This window comes from Neltuma alba, unplaced genomic scaffold, assembly GCF_004799145.2.
Source record: "Neltuma alba isolate B1F8T4 unplaced genomic scaffold, ASM479914v2 tig00004582_pilon, whole genome shotgun sequence".
Classification (NCBI taxonomy): Eukaryota; Viridiplantae; Streptophyta; class Magnoliopsida; order Fabales; family Fabaceae; genus Neltuma; species Neltuma alba.
The window spans coordinates 121-12869 of NW_021633774.1; the positions used below are offsets into that span (position 1 = coordinate 121).

The following is a 12749-nucleotide window of genomic DNA, read 5'->3' on the forward strand; positions in this document are numbered from 1 at the left end:
AATAATATGGGATGAGGCTCCAATGGTTTCAGCGGTATTGTGTTGAAGCGTTGACAGAACATTACAGGATATTATGCATTGCACATCTCCATTTGGAGGTAAATGCATCATTATGGGATGTGGGAGGTGATTTTCGTTCAAATACTACCTGTTATACCAAAAGGTTTAAGAGCAAATATTGTTGATACATGCATCAATTCTTCTCCATTATGGCAACATTGCACCATATTCAAGTTAACAAAGAACATGCGGTTGTCTCATCATCAATATCAAACACAGAAGAAAAATTAGTATGGTTCTCACAATGGTTGTTGAATGTTGGTGATGGAAAAATAGGTGTTTCAGATGATGGTTCTGCTAAAATTGAAATCCCATTTGAACTATTGATACAAACATGGTAATGATCCTATACATGCCATTGTTGAGTCTACTTATCCAAGATCATGGATAACTTAGATTCAAAGGAATATTTCAATGACAGAGCGATTTTAGCCCCAACGATTGAGATCGTTAATATTATTAATGATCATATGTGCAAGTCTCTGCCTGGGGAGTCATATGAGTATCTTAGTTATGATTCTGTGTGTAAGACAAATGATAACAGCGACAGCTTTGACAATTTATGCACGACAGAATTTCTTAACACTATAAGTAGCTCAGGCATGCCTCCTCACAAGTTAATATTAAAAGTTGGTGCTCCAATAATGTTGCTTCGTAATATTGATCAAGCTTTAGGATTATGCAATGGAACACGTCTTCGTATATCTAAGCTATGTAGATCAGTTATAGAGGCTATTACTTTAAATGGGTGCATGCCTAATCAGAAGGTCCTAATTCACAGGATGGATATGAATCCTTTAGAAAATAGATGGCCATTCCGCATGCAACGAAGGCAATTCCCCATAACCCTATCTTTTGCTATGACAATCAATAAAAGTCAAGGGCAATCACTGCGACATGTAGGGTTATACCTAAGGAAGCCTGTTTTCACACATGGTCAATTGTATGTTGCATTATCCAGGGTGAGAAGTATGGATGGGTTGAAGATTTTGGTTAGTGATGAAGTTGAAGGTCAAGTGAAAACAACTACAAATGTGGTTTACAAAGAAGTGTTTAGGAATGTGTAGATTGTGAAGCATGTGTTTGATGAATTTCATGTTCAATGTGTGTTTATGTTCGTGATTTGTATTTGTTGAAATTAAATGAATAATGCATAGCATGCAAACAATCCACGTGACATAGATGTAGAATTTTAGATGTCTTAAGTGAAATTTTACTTAAAATTTTACATCTCTTATATTGAATGCTGTGACATATCATGTACCATATGTTATGTTTAATTAGTATGAAGAAGTAGATCCAATTCTCGTGAGGAATGCTCCCTGTGCATAGCACGGGTAACAGATGCTAGTTGACAAGTAAAGAAGAAGGGTGTTGAGGGAAAGATGATCAATTCCTCAAAAATCCTTAAACTTGAGATTAATTTGAACATTTTAAGGTATTTTCTAGTAATAAAATCTCTTATTTAAAACTAAGTGTAACCCTAATTTTTAATCGAATTTTATGTCCATTGCTTAGCCCTCTCATATAGAGTCATATTGCATCTGCCATACGTAAAGTTCACTCCTTCCCGGAATATCCTCACCGTCTGTTTCATCTAAGAGTCTCCTTGTGCCACGTGTCACTAGATTAATCTTTGATAAATCATCAATTTTCCTTTTTCTTTTTGTTTCCTCGCCATCAAATGTTTTCTTACCTCTATATTATGGTTAACACTAACTTTGGTCCTTTAAATTTATCATCATTTTGGTTTTGGTTCTTTAAGTTTCTTTTCATTTAAAATATTGACTCCTACAATCAAATAAAAATTTAGACCATTTTACCCTTTGAGGGATCAAAATTTATAGTTTGAAATTTGAAAGATTAAAACCAAAATAAGGACAAACTTGATAGGCTAAAGATTATATTAATCCTATAATATACCATCCATTTATGTTATAGTACTGTCCTTTTTAGAAGACACAATTAATTAAATTATGTTGTTCAAAATGTTGGTTAAAATTAGTTGAAGAAAATAAATGTGTAAAAAAAATGTAACTTTTTGCCAAAAATACCCTGATTTATCTGAAAGAGAGATAATGTGTTAAAAAAAAAGAATATATGAGAATTAAATGCAATGACATGAGTAATATGAATAATAAAATGATGGTAAAAAGAGAAATTAACAAACAAAATTTGAGACAAGTTGTAAGTGTCTATTATTAAAAACAACATGACATACTCCACAACTATCTTCTATAAAAAAGAACGGGGGGAGTGGTATTATACTTTTTATAACTAATAAATGTATATCGTAGATTTTATACCAACATCAACATTGATATATAAGTTTATTCGTAAGTTATACGTAACTGCAACTTATTAAAATATCTTATGAGAACTCATCTAATTTATATATTGATTTATAGTAAATCAGAGGAAAAATTATTCATAGGTTATAAGTAAGAAAAATTAAATATAAGCAGATCCTCAAATTTCATTTAATATTAAATTCATTTACAAGTCGAGTTGTATCATTTACAAATTAATGTTTGTAAATCAAAGTGTTATACTTATAAGTCGAGTTGCATCATTTACAAATTAATGTTTACAAGTCAAATTTTTATATTTACTTTACAAGTTGAATTGGATTATTTACAAACCAATCCTCTAATTATGAAATTCATTGAGACTTGTTAAATAAAATTCAGGAGACTTTTCTGTATTTAATTTTCTTAAGTAGGATGTACTAGGGATTTTTCCTAGATCATACTATTTACAAGCTATTTCTTATGGTTTAATTTTATTATGCAATGTACAAGAAACATGTTTAATTTGATGGCGGAAAATACATTTAACCATCGCTTTGAAGTTGGTCTCACCAATCTAGTTCGTATGAGCCTCTAACTAACCCGACAAAGGTAAGAAGGAACTGTGACTACTTCTGTAATTCTGCATGATTCTCTCTATTAAGTGGACAGTCCACTGTAATGATGTTATCACTATCTTGGGATACGAGGCCATGGCCAAGAGCTGTACAAAAGAAAAAGATCTATTCATACCAGCAAGCGAGATGTTTCTATAGGTTAAAAGAGAATGTCTTATAATCAGCGTCAACAAGATGAATTTAGTAAGCAAGTCATTCGTAGTTCACAATCAAAGATGAAATTCTTAGATTTATGAAAGGCCAACAATTACAAAAACATAAACCAAGGATGTTTTTATTAACCACGAAGAAAAATTGGGAGCTCGAAAATAATTAGATACTGTGTTAGTTTCAACCATGCGTACGATTAAATTTGATAAATTTTGAAAGTATAAATTAACCTATATCATCAAAATTTAATACTATTTCTAGTATTTAGTATAAAAGCTGGATAATTTATTTGGAGATATTAAATAAATTAAATAAATTAGTTATTTATAATAAATGTGTGTTGGCTTCCTTAAACTATTTTTTTTAAATCATATGCATTGAAATTACTTATTGGTTGGAATCTCTTATAATTAATAGGTATATCTTTCCGAGGAAATTATAAATTTTAGAGACAAAATAGATTGAGATATTATATTTAGGATCAAATCTAACCCCAACTAGATCTAATTGATTAGGCTATGTTTAGATTAAGGGAAAGTGGGAGGAAAATAGGGGACATGGAATACAATGGAGGAAAACTTTCAAAAATAGTAAAAACATCTACTATTTTAGGGAATTTTCTTTCATAGTATTTTTTTTCTTCCCTAATTTTTTTTTTCCATCCAAACATGACTTTCAATTTTATGATAACAACTTCATCTATCTATCATACGTTTGATTCAAGGTTTTCTAATAGTGTTTGATTTTCTTAGTAGCCTGTGCAATACTTGAATACCTTTTCATTTGCAGAACTTCTTGAACCACACCCCAATGCTAAGAAAGCATTCGAACTCAGGCTGTGGTCTGTAAAGAGAAGCCACAACATCAAATATAGTTTCCATTCATTGATGATTAATTTTACCAACAGAAATATACCAGGTGATTTTTCCCTCCAAAAGATAAACAAATAAATAGAAGGTAAGGTGTCTGATCCAGGGATTTTTTTTTTACTTCGATTCATCCATCACAGTCACAAATTAAGTAGGAAGATTTTCTTTATTATAACTTACTTTAATATAAACATAGCAGTTACATATTTTCTACGACTGATACCACATTAAGTTTAGAAAAACATTTCATCTGAGTGTCATGTTACAATTGGAAAGCGTGATAGCAAAGATTTGACGTAAATGATCTAAGTACGGTTCATAAAAGATTATGATTTTGATTTCTAGCTCAAAGAAAACAAATTATGATCATGATTCTGTACAGTAGCATGACAGAGGTTTATGTGGGATTTAGCTACCTTTGAAGCGCATGAACATCCTTAGGAAACATAATGATTTTAACCTCAGCTCCTTTCTCCTTCAAAGCTCGAGCATACTGCCAAAAAAATAGGATTGAGCATGAAAAGTTATTATTGTGTTCCTACTTTTAAGTAAAGATAAATAGAAGTTTAGACCATAGGATCAACATTGCACAGAATTGGAGAAGGACTAAGGAAAATAAAAATGGTCAACTGTTAGCTTTTCCTTCAATTTTCAGACTTTTTTTAAAAAACAAAATTCTAGATTAAGGGAACTTGAAATATATAAGAGGGAAGATTGGGAGGAGTTTAAAATGTCAGCAGAAAATCATTCACTATCCTCCTTAAATAGTGGAAAGTACATTTTACCTCTTTAGACTGAGGCATAATAAAAAATTGGCACGAAATGTGAGGGATTAAAATTAAAGCATTAAATCCCAATTGATTTTTGGAAACTCAAAAGGAACATATAGTAATTATGATGTTTAGTTAAGCCAAGCATTGCAGTTACACAAAAATCAAGAGAGTCAATTAATGTTAAAGTTCTTATGTAACTTATTTGCAATCCGTCATGAATTGGAACACGAAGATCTTGAGCCCCCACTAGGAAAAGCGTCAGTGTCTTCACCTGCAAAAATGTTGAGAAAACAAGTTTAGATGCCAGAAATCCACTGTATGTGACAATGCTAAGTTTCCCACAATGTTATTAGCTCCTTCCAAAGTTGATAGTTCTTGCTACATTTTGACTGGTTTTTTTTTGAAAATTATCTATATATAATACAAAAACTTGAATAAAACACAGTTTTCATAAGATATGTAACTTATTTCTTAGACTCCATGCAACATACAAGAGCTACTCTAGTCACTCTCATATAATGAAACATGACAAGTTTTATAATGACAGAGGAAGTAAATTCAATAAAGCAATACGTGAAACATAATTGAAAGTTTAGATTAGTGGATTTATATTTCCTTTAAGAGGAATTGAATCTAGAGCATAATTTAACAAAAGACCTTTGAGAGGTGTGAAATAGGAGACTTGCTATAAAAGAGAGTCAAATCTTCTGCTGGAGGTGCTTTACTAAAATTATTTCTTGCAATGGTTCCATGGGCCTCAATGTAGCACCAATCCGGCATATCAGTCATACCAACCATTAGTGCAAAGTTACCAGCAGGATTGATAGCTGCTGCTGCGGCAAACTTCTTTGGTGCCAGAAACAATTCAAAACACACACAAAATGAAAAGGATTATAAAAAGCCTAAGTTTTTTTTTAATTACTTGATACAGCTTCCCTTGTTAAGGCCGATGCTGTTATTTTGTGAATCTTATTGATATGAAGTCTAACCGTTCTATCTATCCTACAAAGGACCAGTCCAATTCAAAAGCTTAAACTCATAAGGGCTCATGAATAGCTTTCATAACAATTTTTAATAGCTAAGCTCATATCGAAGTGGTATCAACTTGAAGTGCAAGTAAGCTCATAACAATTCTAGTGTTGTATAACTTTGATGGTCTATTGATAGTTCTAATTAATCATGGATGTTTGCACTAGTTTAGCTGGACAATTAATCTAGTATGTTTGTTTATTTTGGTGATTTGTAATAAATTTATGGTATGTTAGTGTGGCATGCATGAGACTGATATGAACAAATATTACAGAACATATTTTGGCATGCGTGGCGATATGTAAATAAATATTGTGTAAGTTATTTATTTTCATATGTATTATTTAAAAATATCATTTTAATTTAGACTAGTCCAGCCATGGTCTGACCATAGTCTAGTGAACAAATGCCCTAACTGGTTTAATGCCCAGTCCAGTTTTGACAATGCTGCTTGAAACTCAATTTTAATTTAAAGACTGTTGAGCAGGAGGGATCATATAGGACCAAAAATTATTTCAAGAACCACTTCAACACAAAAGTATAAACTCTTAAGTGAAGGCCATGGATAATTTCATTATAATTTTCAACAAACCACGCATAAGTGACATCTGAAATCAGACACCAGAATTCGCAAGACTTTCATATTTGTAATAAAGTCCAATTGATTTTATGGGGTTTTCAAAACATGAAAAGAAAAAAATTACTTGTTGCTAATGTTTATGCAACTTCACAGATCAACAAACTTGATAGCCAACCCAATTGTAGATCTCACTAGCTTTTGGCTTCAAAACCAATAGAAGCATATTACTGTAAATCATAACCATGAGAATATCAATATTGGTGAAGAGGCGAATGACAGAAATGAAAGCCTCACACACAACTCTCAATTGCCATGGAAAATCAGTTATGTAGAAGTATTGAAGAGTCAGTTGTCACAGTAAGTGGATTTATTGCAACTGGCCAATCAAGTGAGTTGTCAGAGAGCCACCATGTGAAATGTCCGTGACTATAATCTCAGATGGACTAGCAAGACCCAAGTTGATGACATGATCTATAATAGAGAGAACATCATTGACATCCTGCAGATGTACAGCAAAATGGTGATGATAAAAAAGCCACTAGAAAAGTCTAGTATAATTATGGAACCAACTTAAAATTATAGGTCCCTTCAAATAGAATTATCAACTTTAATAAATAAAAATAGATCAAGCCACCTGGAGCTAGCTTACGTGGCAAGGGTGGGGTGGAACGTGGGTAAAGGTCAAGGGCTCAAACCCTTATGATGTAACCAAAGAAATAAATAGAAATAGATAACTAATTACCGGAGATCCAACTTTGCCTAGTAGAGATTGTAATGCTTCCTCACCAAATCCTAATGAACCTCTGAGAAATAATATCATGTAAGACGCCTTCAAAAATGTCAGCAGCAGACATTTTTTCATCAGCTTTTATTTTCATATCCAGAAAACCGTTATGCTATGAGCATATTTGTTTTTTCTTGAAGGCATGGACTAATATTCAATTGTAAGAAAATATGATTCACAAAATTACGAACAATATATTTAAAATTTAGATGAAGAGATGATATTGCAAAGAAAAGTTAGTAAGGCAGATCAAGTTTTTAAACATGACAAGAACGTGCAAAGGAGAAAGGCAGATGCTTTTTCACAAGAAAATTCCAAAAACAAGCATTCAATAAAAGGAGAAAGGCAAGGAAGTTTTATTTTTCATCATATTTTACGAACAAATATTGTGCCATGGAATCTGATTTTGAGATGTCTCCTAAAGGGCGTGAACTTTTGAAAGGTTAACATGGATGCAAGCTAAAATTTCTTTGTTCTACTAAAAAGGAAACAAAAAGCCTTTTGCTGTGCTCTTAACTGATAAGCAGCAACAGGTCATAAATTTTCAAGAATTAAGCTAATTGATATTTTATACAATTAAAGTCCGTATTGAGGCTTATCGTTGAATCCATTTGTCTTGATCATAAAGTCCCACTGAAAACATGACATTGAAAGATCACATCAAAGGTTCCTAGCACTCATTAATACCTTAAATTCAGGGACATTTTCAGGGACATTCAGAGCTTGCCTGTAATTTACAACCAGCAAGCTGAATCCAGCTGAAGATAGAAAAGGCAAAGAATTTGAAAAGGTTGACAAGGAGATATCATGTGGCCCTCCATGAAGGATCACAATTAATGGATCACATGCATCATTTTTCTTGGTATTAGATGACACAAAGATGGTTTCATAAGGTTGACTAGCTCCTGGAATTGAAATTGAAATGAAATTAGCCAAATATGAAAATCAAATACTTAGGTTGAAATTAAAGTGAGCTCCACATAAGTAAATAGAACAATAAAATACATATTAAACTTGTTATAGAAGTTCACAGATACCAAACTTAGTGGAAATCAATGCATCAAGAAAATAGACAATATCGATCAATTTAACTCAGCAAAAGCTTTCGATCATGGTGTCACAATTAAGTCATTTTATGATACTATATTCTCTTGCAATTGTTATTGTACGTAGGCCCATTTGATAAATTAAACCAAAAGGAAAAAAAAAAAACTAAGAACCATTCCTTAAGGCTTAGCTAATTTAAATCAAATGGTATCATAAAATGACTTAGCCCCATTATGGATGGCTTCATATCGTCATGCAAACACAAAAAATATGCACATAGAATAATTTGCCAGATCCTTAATTTATATAATGTCAACAGTTAATTATTCCATCCATTTTTGAGAAGCTAATAGCATTAATTAAGAGAAATAAAAAATCTTATAAACTCATATCTAGCTGGATTAAATATTTAAGTGTAAGAAATCAAAGTGAATTAAATACCTTTTGCCAAGCTATCAATAGCATCCTTGACTGGAATCTTTACTATACTGAACTGGAGAGATGACAGCAAAGATACAACCTAAATCCCAACTCCAATAATTCATTTCTAAACATTAAGGATAGTTTTCGTTTCTAAAGATGATCCATAATGGTATTCCTAAAGCAAATATAAGAAACCTTGTCTGAGCATCTAAATATGGGACTTGATATTAATGACCACCTCCATGCACTACTTTCAGCCGCCTTCTCAATGAACATTCCATACTTGATTTTGGGAATATCTATTGTACTACTGGAAACTACAAAAAATGAAACAAATTAAAAGGATATTAGGTGCTTCTCCTCTTCAGTTGGACATATTAAGAAAATTAATTAGAATAGTTATTACCAGCAACTATATTGTTCTCATCCAGCATAAGAAGATTCCATGAGAAATTTGACTTTGCTGGAGATATACGTGATACTGTGCCACTGTAAAATGATGAAACTATGAGTAAACAAACCTTGCATAAATGGAATAAAGATGCATTCTTACCATTATAGTTACCTCAACACATTCACTGAAAGTAAAACTTGATTGCTGTGCCAGATGGATGATAGGATCATAGTTTACCCATCCGAAAGCCATGGGTTACTATGGATAGTTGTACGATAGAGCCTTGGAAAGCAACCATCCTTAGCACACATCACAACTGGAATCTTCAAAGTCGATTTTAAAAAGTTAGTATAAGTAATTATAACAACTATTGAAAAGAAACTACACAGACTAAAACTATTTCATAAGTTTTCTGTTAAATCTAGAATATATCCTATATCAAATAAGAGAAAATGTAAGTAAACCACATATGACCTGAAGAGCTGATCATCTTGTAGGTATATTAAAAGGCTACCTTCAAAATTTTGCTTATAGATAGAGATCCTAAGACTAGAATGAACAATATGACAAATTGAACACTAGGTAATTTGCAACTGATACCATTGACCATGAAAAAAATAGGGTCTAAAAGGAACAATGAGGCAAGAAAACAAATGTTTATTGAATATAATACCTACCACAAATTTGTGGAGTAAGCATATTCCTCTGACAAGATAATTAATACTTTTGTCTAAACGCTTGTATTCCTTTTCTCTCATTAAAGTAAACATTATGGAGAAAAAACAGATTTTCCAGCAGACCAAAGTCCCAAACTCTCACAGATGAGAAACCGTATAAGGAAATGTGTATGCATTTAATTTAAGCACCAAGAGTATGTTAAATCATGCCTATCTTGGATGTTTTTGCAACAAACAAATATTCTGTGTTGAGATGTTTCCAAGGATATTTCGAAAGGATATGATAGCCAAGAAGCTCGTGTACATAAGTTAAGTGAACAAAACGAAGTCTCAAATGCCACATAACATGATAAATCACCAAGCAATCAAACTAACATAGAAAGAACTTACAATATCAAAATTATTTAGAAATTGTTGACGGCATAAGCCAAAAAGAATATCTATTTACTTGAATCACTGACAATGTGATTTCTTAGCAAGGTTAACTGCTGATGTCAAAATCCTACTTTAATGTTGACACACAGAAGAACTGAAATGGTAATAATAATTCATGACTAGCATTAAATCAGCATCCTTCTTAAGAAAGCATTGAGTTTAGTTTTATAAAAGGAGGGCAAAGGAGCGTGAGTGAATAAACTTGCCAGATGGCTTAGCATTTTCACAACTTATCTAAGTCAGGAAAAAAAGAGGCAGACTTATATTTCATAGTAAACATAAGTCAACCTAAACCTTATCAATAGATATCAATAAGTCTTTAGTCTTTCTTCCTCTTTTTTTCCCTATAGATACTAGAAAATCAATTTTACTGCCAAGAATTCAAAACTAGAGGACCTTTTTTATAAAATTGAGAATACTTAGTTGATAGTATCTCATCTACTACACCCTACAATTTAACATCTAGAACTTATCACTGGCTGTTGGTTTGACTTTCTTCATGCAATCACAACCACCTCAATTTAGTAAAAGATCTTTAACTTTGGCTATCTTTTCAACAGCCATGCGATTATCTTACATTATAGTTGCACATAAAAAGCTGAAAAATTCTGAAAAATGTTCTATTTTCAAAGAAAACAAATCCTTTGTCATCCACAAGAGAGAGAAAAGCACAAATGGAGAATAATTAACAAATGCATCGATTAAACCTAATTTGTATTGGGCAACAAATCCTAGAGATAAGTATCCGACTCCACCAGCTTACCTGAATCGTGGAAAGAGAGCACTGTTTATGCTTTGAGTTAGGTTAAGAGCATGCATCTCCCTACTGATCCCATGTCTGCAGCATTATTTTCATGATTTAGTGAAGAAATAAACAAATTAACAATAAATATTCACTCCCTATCATGTATTTGAAGAAGGGGATCAAGATCTTGTGAAAAGTAACTTACAGGGGCTCTGTTTCAAAAGTTTTTGACTCACGATATGGTGCTTTAATAGCATATAATGTAGAAGCCTTGTTAGAATAATACTTCATACCAAGTTTTCTTGTTGTAGTTGGCTATCCAACAAAAACCAGATATTGCTCTGAGTCTTAAGTAGAAGGAGCCCACACAACTTGGCCAACACTCATAGATTTATCAATTCCTTTGGCTGCCTCTACATCTCCGCTATAAAAACACTAATTAAATTGAGATTTTCATAGAAATTATCCTATATTATTTTGGCATTCATATGAAAGATGAAACACCTATTGACGTTGATAACAAAAAGTACAAGTTGCCGCTTTCCAACATAAGTTTCTCCCCAACCATCTTCCTAATCCCCTTGACCTTTCCAGCTACTACAGTCGTCATATGAAAACGCCCCTTTCTTATAGCCAATATCATAAAATATGGGTTTTACAGGAGAGGGCTCTTCCGCTATATATGCTACAAAAGTTTCACCCAAATTCCAAGAGATTCCCTCAAACCTATGCCATAGAAAAATTATCTTTTATGCTTGAGTGTTTCAACACCTTCTTGTAAAATTGCTGCAAAAGCTATTGCTTTACCTTTATGACTTCAAAACCTAACGGTTCAAATTAAACATTTAATGTTGATTCATTAAATACACTATTAGTTTAACAGTGAATAGCGTAAGAGAATAACAATAGGAAAAATAGTCACATATCACAACATACCATCCATCAATATAAACTGAACCATGCATAGATTGGGAGATATGAAACTCCTCCATGTGAGATGAGCTCCAAATTTCAAAGTGAGAAGGTCCTTCATTCTCAGGATTTCGAACCACTAGAAGTTTTAACCCAGAAGGAGATGGAACAATTATAGAAACCCCAGACATCTCTGTGGGAAATGGAGCCCATTGAAAATTTACAAAACTGTTGCTTTCCTTGAATATGTTAGAGGATAGAATGAACTTTCTTCTCTTGTTTTCCACAGGATTTGGTTGGCTAATATAAAACATCCCTTGAAAGCTCAATGCTATGGAAAAAATAATTATAGAAAAATCATCACCAATCAAACTATCATGATTGATACAAATAGGGCGAAGGAAGAAAAAAAATAGATGATAAAGAATGCTTATAGTTGTCAGACTTAAAAATCCATGCCTTGTCAATGTTGGAGATATGTATGAATTCTTGAAGTAAGTTAGACTAATAAGCATATTCTTCCTCGATCGCTGTATCCATCAGTGGCTGCATATCCTTGTGTGGACCAGGTTTTGAACTATTCACGCTAAAATAGCTAAGAAGCTTCCACTACAAATTACATGACCAAAAACACATCAACCATGAACAAAGAAAACATTTTAGCATTTAAAGTAATTGAACATGCTAGAATCTTCTAGATCCATAAATTCAATCTCCAATACCACTATTACACTCCTTTTTCAGAAGAGAATAATTTTTTCCCTATATTTTGTTGCATATATGGATTTATAATACATTCCATACTTCAGGCTTTAGTAGAGTAGAGGTAAAAAAATGTTTTCTTTAATGTAGTGTGATAAAGCGTGAACAGAATGAGAAAATATAAACATAAAATACAAAGAAAGAGAAACAAATACTGAATCCCTCTAGCTCTTCCCACATCTA

General features: G+C 32.4%; 1 pseudogene; it reads right to left on the minus strand.

Annotated features, from left to right (window-relative positions):
• Positions 1–3915: 3915 nt before the first annotated feature.
• LOC114745266 (acylamino-acid-releasing enzyme-like) lies at positions 3916–12344 on the minus strand (annotated as a pseudogene).
• Positions 12345–12749: the final 405 nt, after the last annotated feature.